Genomic DNA, 26,733 nt, shown 5'->3' with positions numbered 1-26,733 from the left:
TAGGAGAGCGACACAAATCACTGTGCTACTAATAGGAGAGCGACACAAATCACTGCACTAATAAATAGGAGAGAGACACAAATTACTGCGCTACTAAATTGGAGAGTGACACAAATTACTGCACTACTAATAGTAGAGTGACAACAAATCACTGCGCTACTAAATAGGAGAGCGACACAAATCACTGCGCTACTAATAGGAGAGTGACACAAATCACTGCGCTACTAATAAGAGAGCGACACAAATCTCTGCACTTCTAATAAAAGAGTGACACAAATCACTGCACTTCTAAATTGGAGAGTGACACAAATCACTGTGCTACTAATAGGAGAGTGACAGAAATCACTGAGCTACTAATAGGAGAGTGACACAAATCACTGCGCTACTAAATAGGAGAGTGACACATATCACTGCACTACTAATAGGAGAGTGACACAAATCACTGCGCTACTAAAAGGAGAGTGACAAAAATCACTGCGCTACAAAATAGGAGAGTGACACAAATCACTGCGCTACTAAATAGGAGAGCGACACAAATTACTGCGCTACTAAATAGGAGAGTGACACAAATTACTACGCTGCTAATAGGAGAGTGACACAAATCACTGCGCTACTAAAAAGGAGAGTCACACAAATTACTGTGCTACTAAATAGGAGAGTGACACAAATCACTGCGCTACTAATAGGAGAGCGACACATATCACTGTGCTACTAATAGGAGAGCAACACAAATCACTGCGCTACTAAATAGGAGAGTGACACAAATCACTGCGCTACTAAATAGGAGAGCGACACAAATTACTGTGCTGCTACTAAATAGGAGAGTGACACAAATTACTGCGCTACTAAATCGGAGAGTGACACAAATCACTGCGCTACTAAATAGGAGAGCGACACAAATCACTGCAATACTAATAGGAGAGTGACACAAATCACTGCACTACTAAATTGGAGAGTGACACAAATCACTGCGCTACTAAATAGGAGAGTGACACAAATCACTGCGCTACTAATAGGAGAGTGACAGAAATCACTGAGCTACTAAATAAGAGAGCGACACAAATCACTGCGCTACTAAATAGGAGAGTGACACAAATCACTGCACTACTAATAGGAGAGTGACACAAATCACTGCACTACTATTAGGAGAGTGACACAAATCACTGAGCTACTAATAGGAGATTGACACAAATCACTGCGCTACTAATAGGAGAGTGACACAAATCAATGAGCTACTAATAGGAAAGTGACACAAATCACTGCGCTACTAATAGGAGAGTGACACAAATCACTGCACTACTAAATCGGAGAGTGACACAAATCACTGCACTACTAAATCGGAGAGCGACACAAATCACTGCGCTACTAAATAAGAGAGCGACACAAATCACTGCACTTCTAATAGGAGAGTGACACAAATCACTGCACTACTAAATTGGAGAGTGACACAAATCACTGTGCTACTAATAGGAGAGTGACAGAAATCACTGCGCTACTAATAGGAGAGTGACACAAATCACTGAGCTACTAATAGGAGTGACACAAATCACTGCGCTACTAATAGGAGAGTGACACAAATCACTGCACTACTAAATCGGAGAGTGACACAAATCACTGCGCTACTAAATCGGAGAGCGACACAAATCACTGCGCTACTAAATAAGAGAGCGACACAAATCACTGCACTTCTAATAGGAGAGTGACACAAATCACTGCACTACTAAATTGGAGAGTGACACAAATCACTGTGCTACTAATAGGAGAGTGACAGAAATCACTGAGCTACTAATAGGAGAGTGACACAAATCACTGCGCTACTAAATAGGAGAGTGACACATATAACTGCACTACTAATAGGAGAGTGACACAAATCACTGCGCTACTAAAAGGAGAATGACAAAAATCACTGCGCTACTAATAGGAGAGCGACACAAATCACTGCGCTACTAAATAGGAGAGTGACACAAATCACTGCACTACTAATAGTAGAGCGACACAAATCACTGCGCTACTAATAGGAGAGCGACACAAATCACTGCGCTACTAATAGGAGAGCGACACATATCACTGCGCTACTAATAGGAGAGCGACACAAATCACTGCGCTACAAAATAGGAGAGTGACACAAATCACTGCGCTACTAAATAGGAGAGCGACACAAATTACTGCGCTACTAAATAGGAGAGTGACACAAATTACTACGCTGCTAATAGGAGAGTGACACAAATCACTGCGCTACTAAAAAGGAGAGTCACACAAATTACTGTGCTACTAAATAGGAGAGTGACACAAATCACTGCGCTACTAATAGGAGAGCGACACATATCACTGTGATACTAATAGGAGAGCGACACAAATCACTGCGCTACTAAATAGGAGAGTGACACAAATCACTGCGCTACTAAATAGGAGAGCGACACAAATTACCGTGCTGCTACTAAATAGGAGAGTGACACAAATTACTGCGCTACTAATAGGAGAGTGACACAAATCACTGCACTACTAATAGGAGAGCGACACAAATCACAGCGCTAGTAAATAGGAGAGTGACACAAATTACTGCGCTACTAAATAGGAGAGAGACACAAATCAATGCGCTAGTAAATAGGAGAGCGACACAAATCACTGCACTACTAATAGGAGAGAGACACAAATCACTGCGGTACTAAATAGGTGAGTGACACAAATCACTGCACTATTAATAGGAGAGTGACACAAATCACTGCACTACTATTAGGAGAGTGACACAAATCACTGAGCTACTAATAGGAGAGTGACACAAATCACTTCGCTACTAATAGGAGAGTGACACAAATCACTGAGCTACTAATAGGAGAGTGACACAAATCACTGCGCTACTAATAGGAGAGTGACACAAATCACTGCACTACTAAATCGGAGAGTGACACAAATCACTGCGCTACTAAATAAGAGAGCAACACAAATCACTGCACTACTAGTAGGAGAGTGACACAAATCACTGCACTACTAGTAGGAGAGTGACACAAATCACTGCAATACTAAATTGGAGAGTGACACAAATCACTGCGCTACTAAATAGGAGAGTGACACAAATCACTGCACTACTAATAGGAGAGTGACAGAAATCACTGAGCTACTAATAGGAGAGTGACACAAATCTCTGCGCTACTAAATAGGAGAGTGACACATATCACTGCACTACTAATAGGAGAGTGACACAAATCACTGCGATACTAATAAGAGAGCGACACAAATCTCTGCACTTCTAATAGGAGAGTGACACAAATCACTGCACTTCTAAATTGGAGAGTGACACAAATCACTGTGCTACTAATAGGAGAGTGACAGAAATCACTGAGCTACTAATAGGAGAGTGACACAAATCACTGCGCTACTAAATAGGAGAGTGACACATATCACTGCACTACTAATAGGAGAGTGACACAAATCACTGCACTACTAAAAGGAGAGTGACAAAAATCACTGCGCTACAAAATAGGAGAGTGACACAAATCACTGCGCTACTAAATAGGAGAGCGACACAAATTACTGCGCTACTAAATAGGAGAGTGACACAAATTACTACGCTGCTAATAGGAGAGTGACACAAATCACTGCGCTACTAAAAAGGAGAGTCACACAAATTACTGTGCTACTAAATAGGAGAGTGACACAAATCACTGCGCTACTAATAGGAGAGCGACACATATCACTGTGCTACTAATAGGAGAGCAACACAAATCACTGCGCTACTAAATAGGAGAGTGACACAAATCACTGCGCTACTAAATAGGAGAGCGACACAAATTACTGTGCTGCTACTAAATAGGAGAGTGACACAAATTACTGCGCTACTAATAGGAGAGTGACACAAATCACTGCACTACTAATAGGAGAGCGACACAAATCACAGCGCTAGTAAATAGGAGAGTGACACAAATTACTGCGCTACTAAATAGGAGAGAGACACAAATCAATGCGCTAGTAAATAGGAGAGCGACACAAATCACTGCACTACTAATAGGAGAGAGACACAAATCACTGCGGTACTAAATAGGTGAGTGACACAAATCACTGCACTATTAATAGGAGAGTGACACAAATCACTGCACTACTATTAGGAGAGTGACACAAATCACTGAGCTACTAATAGGAGAGTGACACAAATCACTGAGCTACTAATAGGAGAGTGACACAAATCACTGCGCTACTAATAGGAGAGTGACACAAATCACTGAGCTACTAATAGGAGAGTGACACAAATCACTGCGCTACTAATAGGAGAGTGACACAAATCACTGCACTACTAAATCGGAGAGTGACACAAATCACTGCGCTACTAAATAAGAGAGCGAAACAAATCACTGCACTACTAGTAGGAGAGTGACACAAATCACTGCACTACTAGTAGGAGAGTGACACAAATCACTGCAATACTAAATTGGAGAGTGACACAAATCACTGCACTACTAATAGGAGAGTGACAGAAATCACTGAGCTACTAATAGGAGAGTGACACAAATCTCTGCGCTACTAAATAGGAGAGTGACACATATCACTGCACTACTAATAGGAGAGTGACACAAATCACTGCGCTACTAATAGGAGAGTGACACAAATCACTGCGCGACTAATAGGAGAGCGACACAAATCACTGCGCTACTAAATAGGAGAGTGACACAAATCACTGCACTACTAATAGTAGAGCGACACAAATAACTGCGCTACTAAAAGGAGAGCGACACAAATCACTGCGCTACTAATAGGAGAGCGACACAAATCACTGCGCTACAAAATAGGAGAGTGACACAAATCAATGCGCTACAAAATAGGAGAGTGACACAAATCACTGCACTACTAATAGGAGAGTGACACAAATCACTGCGCTACTAATAGGAGAGTGACACAAATCACTGTGCTACTAATAGGAGAGCGACACAAATCACTGTGCTACTAATAGGAGAGCGACACAAATCACTGCACTAATAAATAGGAGAGAGACACAAATTACTGCGCTACTAAATTGGAGAGTGACACAAATTACTGCACTACTAATAGTAGAGTGACAACAAATCACTGCGCTACTAAATAGGAGAGCGACACAAATCACTGCGCTACTAATAGGAGAGTGACACAAATCACTGCGCTACTAATAAGAGAGCGACACAAATCTCTGCACTTCTAATAAAAGAGTGACACAAATCACTGCACTTCTAAATTGGAGAGTGACACAAATCACTGTGCTACTAATAGGAGAGTGACACAAATCACTGCGCTACTAAAAAGGAGAGTCACACAAATTACTGTGCTACTAAATAGGAGAGTGACACAAATCACTGCGCTACTAATAGGAGAGCGACACATATCACTGTGCTACTAATAGGAGAGCAACACAAATCACTGCGCTACTAAATAGGAGAGTGACACAAATCACTGCGCTACTAAATAGGAGAGCGACACAAATTACTGTGCTGCTACTAAATAGGAGAGTGACACAAATTACTGCGCTACTAAATCGGAGAGTGACACAAATCACTGCGCTACTAAATAGGAGAGCGACACAAATCACTGCAATACTAATAGGAGAGTGACACAAATCACTGCACTACTAAATTGGAGAGTGACACAAATCACTGCGCTACTAAATAGGAGAGTGACACAAATCACTGCGCTACTAATAGGAGAGTGACAGAAATCACTGAGCTACTAAATAAGAGAGCGACACAAATCACTGCGCTACTAAATAGGAGAGTGACACAAATCACTGCACTACTAATAGGAGAGTGACACAAATCACTGCACTACTATTAGGAGAGTGACACAAATCACTGAGCTACTAATAGGAGATTGACACAAATCACTGCGCTACTAATAGGAGAGTGACACAAATCAATGAGCTACTAATAGGAAAGTGACACAAATCACTGCGCTACTAATAGGAGAGTGACACAAATCACTGCACTACTAAATCGGAGAGTGACACAAATCACTGCACTACTAAATCGGAGAGCGACACAAATCACTGCGCTACTAAATAAGAGAGTGACACAAATCACTGCACTTCTAATAGGAGAGTGACACAAATCACTGCACTACTAAATTGGAGAGTGACACAAATCACTGTGCTACTAATAGGAGAGTGACAGAAATCACTGCGCTACTAATAGGAGAGTGACACAAATCACTGAGCTACTAATAGGAGTGACACAAATCACTGCGCTACTAATAGGAGAGTGACACAAATCACTGCACTACTAAATCGGAGAGTGACACAAATCACTGCGCTACTAAATCGGAGAGCGACACAAATCACTGCGCTACTAAATAAGAGAGCGACACAAATCACTGCACTTCTAATAGGAGAGTGACACAAATCACTGCACTACTAAATTGGAGAGTGACACAAATCACTGTGCTACTAATAGGAGAGTGACAGAAATCACTGAGCTACTAATAGGAGAGTGACACAAATCACTGCGCTACTAAATAGGAGAGTGACACATATCACTGCACTACTAATAGGAGAGTGACACAAATCACTGCGCTACTAAAAGGAGAATGACAAAAATCACTGCGCTACTAATAGGAGAGCGACACAAATCACTGCGCTACTAAATAGGAGAGTGACACAAATCACTGCACTACTAATAGTAGAGCGACACAAATCACTGCGCTACTAATAGGAGAGCGACACAAATCACTGCGCTACTAATAGGAGAGCGACACATATCACTGCGCTACTAATAGGAGAGCGACACAAATCACTGCGCTACAAAATAGGAGAGTGACACAAATCACTGCGCTACTAAATAGGAGAGCGACACAAATTACTGCGCTACTAAATAGGAGAGTGACACAAATTACTACGCTGCTAATAGGAGAGTGACACAAATCACTGCGCTACTAAAAAGGAGAGTCACACAAATTACTGTGCTACTAATAGGAGAGCGACACATATCACTGTGATACTAATAGGAGAGCGACACAAATCACTGCGCTACTAAATAGGAGAGTGACACAAATCACTGCGCTACTAAATAGGAGAGCGACACAAATTACCGTGCTGCTACTAAATAGGAGAGTGACACAAATTACTGCGCTACTAATAGGAGAGTGACACAAATCACTGCACTACTAATAGGAGAGCGACACAAATCACAGCGCTAGTAAATAGGAGAGTGACACAAATTACTGCGCTACTAAATAGGAGAGAGACACAAATCAATGCGCTAGTAAATAGGAGAGCGACACAAATCACTGCACTACTAATAGGAGAGAGACACAAATCACTGCGGTACTAAATAGGTGAGTGACACAAATCACTGCACTATTAATAGGAGAGTGACACAAATCACTGCACTACTATTAGGAGAGTGACACAAATCACTGAGCTACTAATAGGAGAGTGACACAAATCACTTCGCTACTAATAGGAGAGTGACACAAATCACTGAGCTACTAATAGGAGAGTGACACAAATCACTGCGCTACTAATAGGAGAGTGACACAAATCACTGCACTACTAAATCGGAGAGTGACACAAATCACTGCGCTACTAAATAAGAGAGCGACACAAATCACTGCACTACTAGTAGGAGAGTGACACAAATCACTGCACTACTAGTAGGAGAGTGACACAAATCACTGCAATACTAAATTGGAGAGTGACACAAATCACTGCGCTACTAAATAGGAGAGTGACACAAATCACTGCACTACTAATAGGAGAGTGACAGAAATCACTGAGCTACTAATAGGAGAGTGACACAAATCTCTGCGCTACTAAATAGGAGAGTGACACATATCACTGCACTACTAATAGGAGAGTGACACAAATCACTGCGATACTAATAAGAGAGCGACACAAATCTCTGCACTTCTAATAGGAGAGTGACACAAATCACTGCACTTCTAAATTGGAGAGTGACACAAATCACTGTGCTACTAATAGGAGAGTGACAGAAATCACTGAGCTACTAATAGGAGAGTGACACAAATCACTGCGCTACTAAATAGGAGAGTGACACATATCACTGCACTACTAATAGGAGAGTGACACAAATCACTGCGCTACTAAAAGGAGAGTGACAAAAATCACTGCGCTACAAAATAGGAGAGTGACACAAATCACTGCGCTACTAAATAGGAGAGCGACACAAATTACTGCGCTACTAAATAGGAGAGTGACACAAATTACTACGCTGCTAATAGGAGAGTGACACAAATCACTGCGCTACTAAAAAGGAGAGTCACACAAATTACTGTGCTACTAAATAGGAGAGTGACACAAATCACTGCGCTACTAATAGGAGAGCGACACATATCACTGTGCTACTAATAGGAGAGCAACACAAATCACTGCGCTACTAAATAGGAGAGTGACACAAATCACTGCGCTACTAAATAGGAGAGCGACACAAATTACTGTGCTGCTACTAAATAGGAGAGTGACACAAATTACTGCGCTACTAATAGGAGAGTGACACAAATCACTGCACTACTAATAGGAGAGCAACACAAATCACAGCGCTAGTAAATAGGAGAGTGACACAAATTACTGCGCTACTAAATAGGAGAGAGACACAAATCAATGCGCTAGTAAATAGGAGAGCGACACAAATCACTGCACTACTAATAGGAGAGAGACACAAATCACTGCGGTACTAAATAGGTGAGTGACACAAATCACTGCACTATTAATAGGAGAGTGACACAAATCACTGCACTACTATTAGGAGAGTGACACAAATCACTGAGCTACTAATAGGAGAGTGACACAAATCACTGAGCTACTAATAGGAGAGTGACACAAATCACTGCGCTACTAATAGGAGAGTGACACAAATCACTGAGCTACTAATAGGAGAGTGACACAAATCACTGCACTACTAATAGGAGAGTGACACAAATCACTGCACTACTAAATCGGAGAGTGACACAAATCACTGCGCTACTAAATAAGAGAGCGAAACAAATCACTGCACTACTAGTAGGAGAGTGACACAAATCACTGCACTACTAGTAGGAGAGTGACACAAATCACTGCAATACTAAATTGGAGAGTGACACAAATCACTGCACTACTAATAGGAGAGTGACAGAAATCACTGAGCTACTAATAGGAGAGTGACACAAATCTCTGCGCTACTAAATAGGAGAGTGACACATATCACTGCACTACTAATAGGAGAGTGACACAAATCACTGCGCTACTAATAGGAGAGTGACACAAATCACTGCGCGACTAATAGGAGAGCGACACAAATCACTGCGCTACTAAATAGGAGAGTGACACAAATCACTGCACTACTAATAGTAGAGCGACACAAATCACTGCGCTACTAAAAGGAGAGCGACACAAATCACTGCGCTACTAATAGGAGAGCGACACAAATCACTGCGCTACAAAATAGGAGAGTGACACAAATCAATGCGCTACAAAATAGGAGAGTGACACAAATCACTGCACTACTAATAGGAGAGTGACACAAATCACTGCGCTACTAATAGGAGAGTGACACAAATCACTGTGCTACTAATAGGAGAGCGACACAAATCACTGTGCTACTAATAGGAGAGCGACACAAATCACTGCACTAATAAATAGGAGAGAGACACAAATTACTGCGCTACTAAATTGGAGAGTGACACAAATTACTGCACTACTAATAGTAGAGTGACAACAAATCACTGCGCTACTAAATAGGAGAGCGACACAAATCACTGCGCTACTAATAGGAGAGTGACACAAATCACTGCGCTACTAATAAGAGAGCGACACAAATCTCTGCACTTCTAATAAAAGAGTGACACAAATCACTGCACTTCTAAATTGGAGAGTGACACAAATCACTGTGCTACTAATAGGAGAGTGACAGAAATCACTGAGCTACTAATAGGAGAGTGACACAAATCACTGCGCTACTAAATAGGAGAGTGACACATATCACTGCACTACTAATAGGAGAGTGACACAAATCACTGCGCTACTAAAAGGAGAGTGACAAAAATCACTGCGCTACAAAATAGGAGAGTGACACAAATCACTGCGCTACTAAATAGGAGAGCGACACAAATTACTGCGCTACTAAATAGGAGAGTGACACAAATTACTACGCTGCTAATAGGAGAGTGACACAAATCACTGCGCTACTAAAAAGGAGAGTCACACAAATTACTGTGCTACTAAATAGGAGAGTGACACAAATCACTGCGCTACTAATAGGAGAGCGACACATATCACTGTGCTACTAATAGGAGAGCAACACAAATCACTGCGCTACTAAATAGGAGAGTGACACAAATCACTGCGCTACTAAATAGGAGAGCGACACAAATTACTGTGCTGCTACTAAATAGGAGAGTGACACAAATTACTGCGCTACTAATAGGAGAGTGACACAAATCACTGCACTACTAATAGGAGAGCGACACAAATCACAGCGCTAGTAAATAGGAGAGTGACACAAATTACTGCGCTACTAAATAGGAGAGAGACACAAATCAATGCGCTAGTAAATAGGAGAGCGACACAAATCACTGCACTACTAATAGGAGAGAGACACAAATCACTGCGATACTAAATAGGTGAGTGACACAAATCACTGCACTATTAATAGGAGAGTGACACAAATCACTGCACTACTATTAGGAGAGTGACACAAATCACTGAGCTACTAATAGGAGAGTGACACAAATCACTGCGCTACTAATAGGAGAGTGACACAAATCACTGAGCTACTAATAGGAGAGTGACACAAATCACTGCGCTACTAATAGGAGAGTGACACAAATCACTGCACTACTAAATCGGAGAGTGACACAAATCACTGCGCTACTAAATAAGAGAGCGACACAAATCACTGCACTACTAGTAGGAGAGTGACACAAATCACTGCACTACTAGTAGGAGAGTGACACAAATCACTGCAATACTAAATTGGAGAGTGACACAAATCACTGCACTACTAATAGGAGAGTGACAGAAATCACTGAGCTACTAATAGGAGAGTGACACAAATCTCTGCGCTACTAAATAGGAGAGTGACACATATCACTGCACTACTAATAGGAGAGTGACACAAATCACTGCACTACTAATAGGAGAGTGACACAAATCACTGCGCTGCTAATAGGAGAGTGACACAAATCACTGCGCTCCTATTAGGAGAGTGACACAAATTACTGCGCTACTAAATTGGAGAGTGACACAAATTACTGCACTACTAATAGGAGAGTGACACAAATCACTGCGCTACTAATAGGAGAGTGACACAAATCACTGTGCTACTAATAGGAGAGCGACACAAATCACTGTGCTACTAATAGGAGAGCGACACAAATCACTGCGCTAATAAATAGGAGAGAGACACAAATTACTGCGCTACTAAATTGGAGAGTGACACAAATTACTGCACTACTAATAGTAGAGTGACAACAAATCACTGCGCTACTAAATAGGAGAGCGACACAAATCACTGCGCTACTAATAGGAGAGTGACACAAATCACTGCGCTATTGATAGGAGAGAGACACAAATCACTGCGCTACTAAATAGGAGAGCGACATAAATCACTGCGCTACTAATAGGAGAGTGACACAAATCACTGCGGTACTAAATAGGTGAGTGACACAAATCACTGCACTACTAATAGGAGAGTGACACAAATCACTGCACTACTATTAGTTGAGTGACACAAATCACTGAGCTACTAATAGGAGAGTGACACAAATCACTGAGCTACTAATAGGAGAGTGACACAAATCACTGCGCTACTAATAGGAGAGTGACACAAATCACTGAGCTACTAATAGGAGAGTGACACAAATCACTGCGCTACTAATAGGAGAGTGACACAAATCACTGCACTACTAAATCGGAGAGTGACACAAATCACTGCGCTACTAAATAAGAGAGCGACACAAATCACTGCACTACTAGTAGGAGAGTGACACAAATCACTGCACTACTAGTAGGAGAGTGACACAAATCACTGCACTACTAAATTGGAGAGTGACACAAATCACTGCGCTACTAAATAGGAGAGTGACACAAATCACTGCACTACTAATAGGAGAGTGACATAAATCACTGAGCTACTAATAGGAGAGTGACACAAATCTCTGCGCTACTAAATAGGAGAGTGACACATATCACTGCACTACTAATAGGAGAGTGACACAAATCACTGCGCTACTAATAGGAGAGTGACACAAATCACTGCGCTACTAATAGGAGAGCGACACAAATCACTGCGCTACTAAATAGGAGAGTGACACAAATCACTGCACTACTAATAGTAGAGCGACACAAATCACTGCGCTACTAAAAGGAGAGCGACACAAATCACTGCGCTACTAATAGGAGAGCGACACAAATCACTGCGCTACAAAATAGGAGAGTGACACAAATCAATGCGCTACAAAATAGGAGAGTGACACAAATCACTGCACTACTAATAGGAGAGTGACACAAATCACTGCGCTACTAATAGGAGAGCGACACAAATCACTGCGCTACTAAATAGGAGAGTGACACAATTTACTGCGCTACTAAATAGGAGAGTGACACAAATCACTGCACTACTAATAGGAGAGTGACACAAATCACTGCGCTGCTAATAGGAGAGTGACACAAATCACTGCGCTCCTATTAGGAGAGTGAAACAAATTACTGCGCTACTAAATTGGAGAGTGACACAAATTACTGCACTACTAATAGGAGAGTGACACAAATCACTGCGCTACTAATAGGAGAGTGACACAAATCACTGTGCTACTAATAGGAGAGCGACACAAATCACTGTGCTACTAATAGGAGAGCGACACAAATCACTGCGCTAATAAATAGGAGAGAGACACAAATTACTGCGCTACTAAATTGGAGAGTGACACAAATTACTGCACTACTAATAGTAGAGTGACAACAAATCACTGCGCTACTAAATAGGAGAGCGACACAAATCACTGCGCTACTAATAGGAGAGTGACACAAATCACTGCGCTATTGATAGGAGAGAGACACAAATCACTGCGCTACTAAATAGGAGAGCGACACAAATCACTGCGCTACTAATAAGAGAGTGACACAAATCACTGCGCTACTAATAGGAGAGTGACACAAATCACTGCGCTACTAATAGGAGAGTGACACAAATCACTGCGCTATTGATAGGAGAGTGACACAAATCACTGCGCTACTAAATAGGAGAGCAACACAAATCACTGCGCTACTAATAGGCGAGTGACACAAATCACTGCGCTACTAATAGGAGAGTGACACAAATCACTGCGCTACTAATAGGAGAGTGACAGAAATCACTGCGCTACTAATAGGAGAGTGACACAAATCACTGTGCTACTAAATAGGAGAGTGACACAAATCACTGCGCTACTAAATAAGAGAGCGACACAAATCACTGCGGTACTAAATTGGAGAGTGACACAAATCACTGCACTACTAATAGGAGAGTGACACAAATCACTGCACTACTATTAGGAGAGTGACACAAATCACTGAGCTACTAATAGGAGAGTGACACAAATCACTGCGCTACTAATAGGAGAGTGACACAAATCACTGAGCTTCTAATAGGAGTGACACAAATCACTGCGCTACTAATAGGAGAGTGACACAAATCACTGCACTACTAAATCGGAGAGTGACACAAATCACTGCGCTACTAAATAAGAGAGCGACACAAATCAGTGCACTACTAGTAGGAGAGTGACACAAATCACTGCACTACTAGTAGGAGAGTGACACAAATCACTGCAATACTAAATTGGAGAGTGACACAAATCACTGCACTACTAATAGGAGAGTGACAGAAATCACTGAGCTACTAATAGGAGAGTGACACAAATCTCTGCGCTACTAAATAGGAGAGTGACACATATCACTGCACTACTAATAGGAGAGTGACACAAATCACTGCACTACTAATAGGAGAGTGACACAAATCACTGCGCTGCTAATAGGAGAGTGACACAAATCACTGCGCTCCTATTAGGAGAGTGACACAAATTACTGCGCTACTAAATTGGAGAGTGACACAAATTACTGCACTACTAATAGGAGAGTGACACAAATCACTGTGCTACTAATAGGAGAGTGACACAAATCACTGTGCTACTAATAGGAGAGCGACACAAATCACTGTGCTACTAATAGGAGAGCGACACAAATCACTGCGCTAATAAATAGGAGAGAGACACAAATTACTGCGCTACTAAATTGGAGAGTGACACAAATTACTGCACTACTAATAGTAGAGTGACAACAAATCACTGCGCTACTAAATAGGAGAGCGACACAAATCACTGCGCTACTAATAGGAGAGTGACACAAATCACTGCGCTATTGATAGGAGAGAGACACAAATCACTGCGCTACTAAATAGGAGAGCGACATAAATCACTGCGCTACTAATAGGAGAGTGACACAAATCACTGCGGTACTAAATAGGTGAGTGACACAAATCACTGCACTACTAATAGGAGAGTGACACAAATCACTGCACTACTATTAGTTGAGTGACACAAATCACTGAGCTACTAATAGGAGAGTGACACAAATCACTGAGCTACTAATAGGAGAGTGACACAAATCACTGCGCTACTAATAGGAGAGTGACACAAATCACTGAGCTACTAATAGGAGAGTGACACAAATCACTGCGCTACTAATAGGAGAGTGACACAAATCACTGCACTACTAAATCGGAGAGTGACACAAATCACTGCGCTACTAAATAAGAGAGCGACACAAATCACTGCACTACTAGTAGGAGAGTGACACAAATCACTGCACTACTAGTAGGAGAGTGACACAAATCACTGCACTACTAAATTGGAGAGTGACACAAATCACTGCGCTACTAAATAGGAGAGTGACACAAATCACTGCACTACTAATAGGAGAGTGACATAAATCACTGAGCTACTAATAGGAGAGTGACACAAATCTCTGCGCTACTAAATAGGAGAGTGACACATATCACTGCACTACTAATAGGAGAGTGACACAAATCACTGCGCTACTAATAGGAGAGTGACACAAATCACTGCGCTACTAATAGGAGAGCGACACAAATCACTGCGCTACTAAATAGGAGAGTGACACAAATCACTGCACTACTAATAGTAGAGCGACACAAATCACTGCGCTACTAAAAGGAGAGCGACACAAATCACTGCGCTACTAATAGGAGAGCGACACAAATCACTGCGCTACAAAATAGGAGAGTGACACAAATCAATGCGCTACAAAATAGGAGAGTGACACAAATCACTGCACTACTAATAGGAGAGTGACACAAATCACTGCGCTACTAATAGGAGAGCGACACAAATCACTGCGCTACTAAATAGGAGAGTGACACAATTTACTGCGCTACTAAATAGGAGAGTGACACAAATCACTGCACTACTAATAGGAGAGTGACACAAATCACTGCGCTGCTAATAGGAGAGTGACACAAATCACTGCGCTCCTATTAGGAGAGTGAAACAAATTACTGCGCTACTAAATTGGAGAGTGACACAAATTACTGCACTACTAATAGGAGAGTGACACAAATCACTGCGCTACTAATAGGAGAGTGACACAAATCACTGTGCTACTAATAGGAGAGCGACACAAATCACTGTGCTACTAATAGGAGAGCGACACAAATCACTGCGCTAATAAATAGGAGAGAGACACAAATTACTGCGCTACTAAATTGGAGAGTGACACAAATTACTGCACTACTAATAGTAGAGTGACAACAAATCACTGCGCTACTAAATAGGAGAGCGACACAAATCACTGCGCTACTAATAGGAGAGTGACACAAATCACTGCGCTATTGATAGGAGAGAGACACAAATCACTGCGCTACTAAATAGGAGAGCGACACAAATCACTGCGCTACTAATAGGAGAGTGACACAAATCACTGCGCTACTAATAGGAGAGTGACACAAATCACTGCGCTACTAATAGGAGAGTGACACAAATCACTGCGCTATTGATAGGAGAGTGACACAAATCACTGCGCTACTAAATAGGAGAGCAACACAAATCACTGCGCTACTAATAGGCGAGTGACACAAATCACTGCGCTACTAATAGGAGAGTGACACAAATCACTGCGCTACTAATAGGAGAGTGACAGAAATCACTGCGCTACTAATAGGAGAGTGACACAAATCACTGTGCTACTAAATAGGAGAGTGACACAAATCACTGCGCTACTAAATAAGAGAGCGACACAAATCACTGCGGTACTAAATTGGAGAGTGACACAAATCACTGCACTACTAATAGGAGAGTGACACAAATCACTGCACTACTATTAGGAGAGTGACACAAATCACTGAGCTACTAATAGGAGAGTGACACAAATCACTGCGCTACTAATAGGAGAGTGACACAAATCACTGAGCTTCTAATAGGAGTGACACAAATCACTGCGCTACTAATAGGAGAGTGACACAAATCACTGCACTACTAAATCGGAGAGTGACACAAATCACTGCACTACTAAATCGGAGAGCGACACAAATCACTGCGCTACTAAATAAGAGAGCGACACAAATCACTGCACTTCTAATAGGAGAGTGACACAAATCACTGCACTACTAAATTGTAGAGTGACACAAATCACTGTGCTACTAATAGGAGAGTGACAGAAATCACTGAGCTACTAATAGGAGAGTGACACAAATCACTGCGCTACTAAATAGGAGAGTGACACATATCACTGCACTACTAATAGGAGAGTGACACAAATCACTGCGCTACTAAAAGGAGAGTGACAAAAATCACTGCGCTACTAATAGGAGAGCGACACAAATCACTGCGCTACTAAATAGGAGAGTGACACAAATCACTGCACTACTAATAGGAGAGTGACACAAATCACTGCACTACTAATAGGAGAGCGACACAAATCACAGCGCTAGTAAATAGGAGAGTGACACAAATTACTGCGCTACTAAATAGGAGAGAGACACAAATCAATGCGCTAGTAAATAGGAGAGCGACACAAATCACTGCACTACTAATAGGAGAGAGACACAAATCACTGCGGTACTAAATAGGTGAGTGACACAAATCACTGCACTATTAATAGGAGAGTGACACAAATCACTGCACTACTATTAGGAGAGTGATACAAATCACTGAGCTACTAATAGGAGAGTGACACAAATCACTGAGCTACTAATAGGAGAGTGACACAAATCACTGCGCTACTAATAGGAGAGTGACACAAATCACTGAGCTACTAATAGGAGAGTGACACAAATCACTGCGCTACTAATAGGAGAGTGACACAAATCACTGCACTACTAAATCGGAGAGTGACACAAGTCACTGCGCTACTAAATAAGAGAGCAACACAAATCACTGCACTACTAGTAGGAGAGTGACACAAATCACTGCACTACTAGTAGGAGAGTGACACAAATCACTGCACTACTAAATTGGAGAGTGACACAAATCACTGCGATACTAAATAGGAGAGTGACACAAATCACTGCACTACTAATAGGAGAGTGACAGAAATCACTGAGCTACTAATAGGAGAGTGACACAAATCTCTGCGCTACTAAATAGGAGAGTGACACATATCACTGCACTACTAATAGGAGAGTGACACAAATCACTGCGCTACTAATAGGAGAGTGACACAAATCACTGCGCTACTAATAGGAGAGCGACACAAATCACTGCGCTACTAAATAGGAGAGTGACACAAATCACTGCACTACTAATAGTAGAGCGACACAAATCACTGCGCTACTAAAAGGAGAGCGACACAAATCACTGTGCTACTAATAGGAGAGCGACACAAATCACTGCGCTACAAAATAGGAGAGTGACACAAATCAATGCGCTACAAAATAGGAGAGTGACACAAATCACTGCACTACTAATAGGAGAGTGACACAAATCACTGCGCTACTAATAGGAGAGCGACACAAATCACTGCGCTACTAAATAGGAGAGTGACACAATTTACTGCGCTACTAAATAGGAGAGTGACACAAATCACTGCACTACTAATAGGAGAGTGACACAAATCACTGCGCTACTAAATAAGAGAGCGACACAAATCACTGCGCTACTAAATTGGAGAGTGACACAAATCACTGCACTACTAATAGGAGAGTGACACAAATCACTGCACTACTATTAGGAGAGTGACACAAATCACTGAGCTACTAATAGGAGAGTGACACAAATCACTGCGCTACTAATAGGAGAGTGAAACAAATCACTGAGCTACTAATAGGAGTGACACAAATCACTGCGCTACTAAATAAGAGAGCGACACAAATCACTGCACTTCTAATAGGAGAGTGACACAAATCACTGCACTACTAAATTGTAGAGTGACACAAATCACTGTGCTACTAATAGGAGAGTGACAGAAATCACTGAGCTACTAATAGGAGAGTGACACAAATCACTGCGCTACTAAATAGGAGAGTGACACATATCACTGCACTACTAATAGGAGAGTGACACAAATCACTGCGCTACTAAAAGGAGAGTGACAAAAATCACTGCGCTACTAATAGGAGAGCGACACAAATCACTGCGCTACTAAATAGGAGAGTGACACAAATCACTGCACTACTAATAGTAGAGCGACACAAATCACTGCGCTACTAATAGGAGAGCGACACAAATCACTGCGCTACTAATAGGAGAGCGACACAAATCACTGCGCTACTAATAGGAGAGCGACACAAATCACTGCGCTACAAAATAGGAGAGTGACACAAATCACTGCGCTACTAAATAGGAGAGCGACACAAATTACTGCGCTACTAAATAGGAGAGTGACACAAATTACTACGCTGCTAATAGGAGAGTGACACAAATCACTGCGCTACTAAATAGGAGAGTCACACAAATTACTGTGCTACTAAATAGGAGAGTGACACAAATCACTGCGCTACTAATAGGAGAGCGACACATATCACTGTGCTACTAATAGGAGAGCGACACAAATCACTGCGCTACTAAATAGGAGAGTGACACAAATCACTGTGCTACTAAATAGGAGAGCGACACAAATTACTGTGCTGCTACTAAATAGGAGAGTGACACAAATTACTGCGCTACTAATAGGAGAGTGACACAAATCACTGCACTACTAATAGGAGAGCGACACAAATCACAGCGCTAGTAAATAGGAGAGTGACACAAATTACTGCACTACTAAATAGGAGAGAGACACAAATCAATGCGCTAGTAAATAGGAGAGCGACACAAATCACTGCACTACTAATAGGAGAGAGACACAAATCACTGCGGTACTAAATAGGTGAGTGACACAAATCACTGCACTATTAATAGGAGAGTGACACAAATCACTGCACTACTATTAGGAGAGTGACACAAATCACTGCGCTACTAATAGGAGAGTGACACAAATCACTGCGCTACTAATAGGAGAGTGACACAAATCACTGAGCTACTAATAGGAGAGTGACACAAATCACTGCGCTACTAATAGGAGAGTGACACAAATCACTGCACTACTAAATCGGAGAGTGACACAAATCACTGCGCTACTAAATAAGAGAGCGACACAAATCACTGCACTACTAGTAGGAGAGTGACACAAATCACTGCACTACTAGTAGGAGAGTGACACAAATCACTGCAATACTAAATTGGAGAGTGACACAAATCACTGCGCTACTAAATAGGAGAGTGACACAAATCACTGCACTACTAATAGGAGAGTGACAGAAATCACTGAGCTACTAATAGGAGAGTGACACAAATCTCTGCGCTACTAAATAGGAGAGTGACACATATCACTGCACTACTAATAGGAGAGTGACACAAATCACTGCGCTACTAATAGGAGAGTGACACAAATCACTGCGCTACTAATAGGAGAGCGACACAAATCACTGCGCTACTAAATAGGAGAGTGACACAAATCACTGCACTACTAATAGTAGAGCGACACAAATCACTGCGCTACTAAAAGGAGAGCGACACAAATCACTGCGCTACTAATAGGAGAGCGACACAAATCACTGCGCTACAAAATAGGAGAGTGACACAAATCAATGCGCTACAAAATAGGAGAGTGACACAAATCACTGCACTACTAATAGGAGAGTGACACAAATCACTGCGCTACTAATAGGAGAGCAACACAAATCACTGCGCTACTAAATAGGAGAGTGACACAATTTACTGCGCTACTAAATAGGAGAGTGACACAAATCACTGTGCTACTAATAGGAGAGCGACACAAATCACTGTGCTACAAATAGGAGAGCGACACAAATCACTGCGCTAATAAATAGGAGAGAGACACAAATTACTGCGCTACTAAATTGGAGAGTGACACAAATTACTGCACTACTAATAGTAGAGTGACAACAAATCACTGCGCTACTAAATAGGAGAGCGACACAAATCACTGCGCTACTAATAGGAGAGTGACACAAATCACTGCGCTATTGATAGGAGAGAGACACAAATCACTGCGCTACTAAATAGGAGAGCGACACAAATCACTGCGCTACTAATAGGAGAGTGACACAAATCACTGCGGTACTAAATAGGTGAGTGACACAAATCACTGCACTACTAATAGGAGAGTGACACAAATCACTGCACTACTATTAGGAGAGTGACACAAATCACTGAGCAACTAATAGGAGAGTGACACAAATCACTGAGCTACTAATAGGAGAGTGACACAAATCACTGCGCTACTAATAGGAGAGTGACACAAATCACTGAGCTACTAATAGGAGAGTGACACAAATCACTGCGCTACTAATAGGAGAGTGACACAAATCACTGCACTACTAAATCGGAGAGTGACACAAATCACTGCACTACTAAATAAGAGAGCGACACAAATCACTGCACTACTAGTAGGAGAGTGACACAAATCACTGCACTACTAGTAGGAGAGTGACACAAATCACTGCACTACTAAATTGGAGAGTGACACAAATCACTGCGCTACTAAATAGGAGAGTGACACAAATCACTGCACTACTAATAGGAGAGTGACAGAAATCACTGAGCTACTAATAGGAGAGTGACACAAATCTCTGCGCTACTAAATAGGAGAGTGACACATATCACTGCACTACTAATAGGAGAGTGACACAAATCACTGCGCTACTAATAGGAGAGTGACACAAATCACTGCGCTACTAATAGGAGAGCGACACAAATCACTGCGCTACTAAATAGGAGAGTGACACAAATCACTGCACTACTAATAGTAGAGCGACACAAATCACTGCGCTACTAAAAGGAGAGTGACACAAATCACTGTGCTACTAATAGGAGAGCGACACAAATCACTGCGCTACAAAATAGGAGAGTGACACAAATCAATGCGCTACAAAATAGGAGAGTGACACAAATCACTGCACTACTAATAGGAGAGTGACACAAATCACTGCGCTACTAATAGGAGAGCGACACAAATCACTGCGCTACTAAATAGGAGAGTGACACAATTTACTGCGCTACTAAATAGGAGAGTGACACAAATCACTGCACTACTAATAGGAGAGTGACACAAATCACTGCGCTGCTAATAGGAGAGTGACACAAATCACTGCGCTCCTATTAGGAGAGTGAAACAAATTACTGCGCTACTAAATTGGAGAGTGACACAAATTACTGCACTACTAATAGGAGAGTGACACAAATCACTGCGCTACTAATAGGAGAGTGACACAAATCACTGTGCTACTAATAGGAGAGCGACACAAATCACTGTGCTACTAATAGGAGAGCGACACAAATCACTGCGCTAATAAATAGGAGAGAGACACAAATTACTGCGCTACTAAATTGGAGAGTGACACAAATTACTGCACTACTAATAGTAGAGTGACAACAAATCACTGCGCTACTAAATAGGAGAGCGACACAAATCACTGCGCTACTAATAGGAGAGTGACACAAATCACTGCGCTATTGATAGGAGAGAGACACAAATCACTGCGCTACTAAATAGGAGAGCGACACAAATCACTGCGCTACTAATAGGAGAGTGACACAAATCACTGCGCTACTAATAGGAGAGTGACACAAATCACTGCGCTACTAATAGGAGAGTGACACAAATCACTGCGCTATTGATAGGAGAGTGACACAAATCACTGCGCTACTAAATAGGAGAGCAACACAAATCACTGCGCTACTAATAGGAGAGTGACACATATCACTGCGCTACTAATAGGAGGGTGACAAAAATCACTGCGCTACTAATAGGAGAGTGACAGAAATCACTGCGCTACTAATAGGAGAGTGACACAAATCACTGCACTACTATTAGGAGAGCGACACAAATCACTGCACTTCTAATAGGAGAGTGACACAAATCACTGCACTACTAAATTGTAGAGTGACACAAATCACTGTGCTACTAATAGGAGAGTGACACAAATCACTGCACTACTAATAGGAGAGTGACACAAATCACTGTGCTACTAAATAGGAGAGTGACACAAATCACTGCGCTACTAAATAAGAGAGCGACACAAATCACTGCGCTACTAAATTGGAGAGTGACACAAATCACTGCACTACTAATAGGAGAGTGACACAAATCACTGCACTACTATTAGGAGAGCGACACAAATCACTGCACTTCTAATAGGAGAGTGACACAAATCACTGCACTACTAAATTGTAGAGTGACACAAATCACTGTGCTACTAATAGGAGAGTGACAGAAATCACTGAGCTACTAATAGGAGAGTGACACAAATCACTGCACTACTAAATAGGAGAGTGACACATATCACTGCACTACTAATAGGAGAGTGACACAAATCACTGCACTACTAAAAGGAGAGTGACAAAAATCACTGCGCTACTAATAGGAGAGCGACACAAATCACTGCGCTACTAAATAGGAGAGTGACACAAATCACTGCACTACTAATAGTAGAGCGACACAAATCACTGCGCTACTAATAGGAGAGCGACACAAATCACTGCGCTACTAATAGGAGAGCGACACAAATCACTGCGCTACTAATAGGAGAGCGACACAAATCACTGCGCTACAAAATAGGAGAGTGACACAAATCACTGCGCTACTAAATAGGAGAGCGACACAAATTACTGCGCTACTAAATAGGAGAGTGACACAAATTACTACGCTGCTAATAGGAGAGTGACACAAATCACTGCGCTACTAAATAGGAGAGTCACACAAATTACTGTGCTACTAAATAGGAGAGTGACACAAATCACTGCGCTACTAATAGGAGAGCGACACATATCACTGTGCTACTAATAGGAGAGCGACACAAATCACTGCGCTACTAAATAGGAGAGTGACACAAATCACTGCGCTACTAAATAGGAGAGCGACACAAATTACTGTGCTGCTACTAAATAGGAGAGTGACACAAATTACTGCGCTACTAATAGGAGAGTGACACAAATCACTGCACTACTAATAGGAGAGCGACACAAATCACAGCGCTAGTAAATAGGAGAGTGACACAAATTACTGCGCTACTAAATAGGAGAGAGACACAAATCAATGCGCTAGTAAATAGGAGAGCGACACAAATCACTGCACTACTAATAGGAGAGAGACACAAATCACTGCGGTACTAAATAGGTGAGTGACACAAATCACTGCACTATTAATAGGAGAGTGACACAAATCACTGCACTACTATTAGGAGAGTGACACAAATCACTGAGCTACTAATAGGAGAGTGACACAAATCACTGCGCTACTAATAGGAGAGTGACACAAATCACTGAGCTACTAATAGGAGAGTGACACAAATCACTGCGCTACTAATAGGAGAGTGACACAAATCACTGCACTACTAAATCGGAGAGTGACACAAATCACTGCGCTACTAAATAAGAGAGCGACACAAATCACTGTACTACTAGTAGGAGAGTGACACAAATCACTGCACTACTAGTAGGAGAGTGACACAAATCACTGCAATACTAAATTGGAGAGTGACACAAATCACTGCAATACTAAATTGGAGAGTGACACAAATCTCTGCGCTACTAAATAGGAGAGTGACACATATCACTTCACTACTAATAGGAGAGTGACACAAATCACTGCGCTACTAATAGGAGAGTGACACAAATCACTGCGCTACTAATAGGAGAGCGACACAAATCACTGCGCTACTAAATAGGAGAGTGACACAAATCACTGCACTACTAATAGTAGAGCGACACAAATCACTGCGCTACTAAAAGGAGAGTGACACAAATCACTGCGCTACTAATAGGAGAGCGACACAAATCACTGCGCTACAAAATAGGAGAGTGACACAAATCAATGCGCTACAAAATAGGAGAGTGACACAAATCACTGCACTACTAATAGGAGAGTGACACAAATCACTGCGCTACTAATAGGAGAGCGACACAAATCACTGCGCTACTAAATAGGAGAGTGACACAATTTACTGCGCTACTAAATAGGAGAGTGACACAAATCACTGCACTACTAATAGGAGAGTGACACAAATCACTGCGCTGCTAATAGGAGAGTGACACAAATCACTGCGCTCCTATTAGGAGAGTGACACAAATTACTGCGCTACTAAATAGGAGAGTGACACAAATCACTGCGCTACTAATAGGAGAGTGACACAAATCACTGTGCTACTAAAAGGAGAGCGACACAAATCACTGTGCAACAAATAGGAGAGCGACACAAATCACTGCGCTAATAAATAGGAGATAGACACAAATTACTGCGCTACTAAATTGGAGAGTGACACAAATTACTGCACTACTAATAGTAGAGTGACAACAAATCACTGCGCTACTAAATAGGAGAGCGACACAAATCACTGCGCTACTAATAGGAGAGTGACACAAATCACTGCGCTACTAATAGGAGAGTGACACAAATCACTGCGGTACTAAATAGGTGAGTGACACAAATCACTGCACTACTAATAGGAGAGTGACACAAATCACTGCACTACTATTAGGAGAGTGACACAAATCACTGAGCTACTAATAGGAGAGTGACACAAATCACTGAGCTACTAATAGGAGAGTGACACAAATCACTGCGCTACTAATTGGAGAGTGACACAAATCACTGAGCTACTAATAGGAGAGTGACACAAATCACTGCGCTACTAATAGGAGAGTGACACAAATCACTGCACTACTAAATCGGAGAGTGACACAAATCAATGCGCTACTAAATAAGAGAGCGACACAAATCACTGCACTACTAGTAGGAGAGTGACACAAATCACTGCACTACTAGTAGGAGAGTGACACAAATCACTGCACTACTAAATTGGAGAGTGACACAAATCACTGCGCTACTAAATAGGAGAGTGACACAAATCACTGCACTACTAATAGGAGAGTGACAGAAATCACTGAGCTACTAATAGGAGAGTGACACAAATCTCTGCGCTACTAAATAGGAGAGTGACACATATCACTGCACTACTAATAGGAGAGTGACACAAATCTCTGTGCTACTAAATAGGAGAGTGACACATATCACTGCACTACTAATAGGAGAGTGACACAAATCACTGCGCTACTAATAGGAGAGTGACACAACTCACTGCGCTACTAATAGGAGAGCGACACAAATCACTGCGCTACTAAATAGGAGAGTGACACAAATCACTGCACTACTAATAGTAGAGCGACACAAATCACTGCGCTACTAAAAGGAGAGCGACACAAATCACTGTGCTACTAATAGGAGAGCGACACAAATCACTGCGCTACAAAATAGGAGAGTGACACAAATCAATGCGCTACAAAATAGGAGAGTGGCACAAATCACTGCACTACTAATAGGAGAGTGACACAAATCACTGCGCTACTAATAGGAGAGCGACACAAATCACTGCGCTACTAAATAGGAGAGTAACACAATTTACTGCGCTACTAAATAGGAGAGTGACACAAATCACTGCACTACTAATAGGAGAGCGACACAAATCACTGCGCTGCTAATAGGAGAGTGACACAAATCACTGCGCTCCTATTAGGAGAGTGAAACAAATTACTGCGCTACTAAATTGGAGAGTGACACAAATTACTGCACTACTAATAGGAGAGTGACACAAATCACTGCGCTACTAATAGGAGAGTGACACAAATCACTGTGCTACTAATAGGAGAGCGACACAAATCACTGTGCTACTAATAGGAGAGCGACACAAATCACTGCGCTAACAAATAGGAGAGAGACACAAATTACTGCGCTACTAAATTGGAGAGTGACACAAATTACTGCACTACTAATAGTAGAGTGACAACAAATCACTGCGCTACAAAATAGGAGAGCGACACAAATCACTGCGCTACTAATAGGAGAGTGACACAAATCACTGCGCTATTGATAGGAGAGAGACACAAATTACTGCGCTACTAAATAGGAGAGCGACACAAATCACTGCGCTACTAATAGGAGAGTGACACAAATCACTGCGCTACTAATAGGAGAGTGACACAAATCACTGCGCTACTAATAGGAGAGTGACACAAATCACTGCGCTATTGATAGGAGAGTGACACAAATCACTGCGCTACTAAATAGGAGAGCAACACAAATCACTGCGCTACTAATAGGAGAGTGACACAAATCACTGCGCTACTAATAGGAGAGTGACAAAAATCACTGCGCTACTAATAGGAGAGTGACACAAATCACTGCGCTACTAAATTGGAGAGTGACACAAATCACTGCACTACTAATAGGAGAGTGAC

This window comes from Taudactylus pleione, unplaced genomic scaffold (genome assembly GCF_031769625.1).
Source record: "Taudactylus pleione unplaced genomic scaffold, aTauple2 ptg000592l, whole genome shotgun sequence".
NCBI classification, from domain to species: domain Eukaryota; kingdom Metazoa; phylum Chordata; class Amphibia; order Anura; family Myobatrachidae; genus Taudactylus; species Taudactylus pleione.
This window is presented reverse-complemented; position numbering follows the sequence as displayed.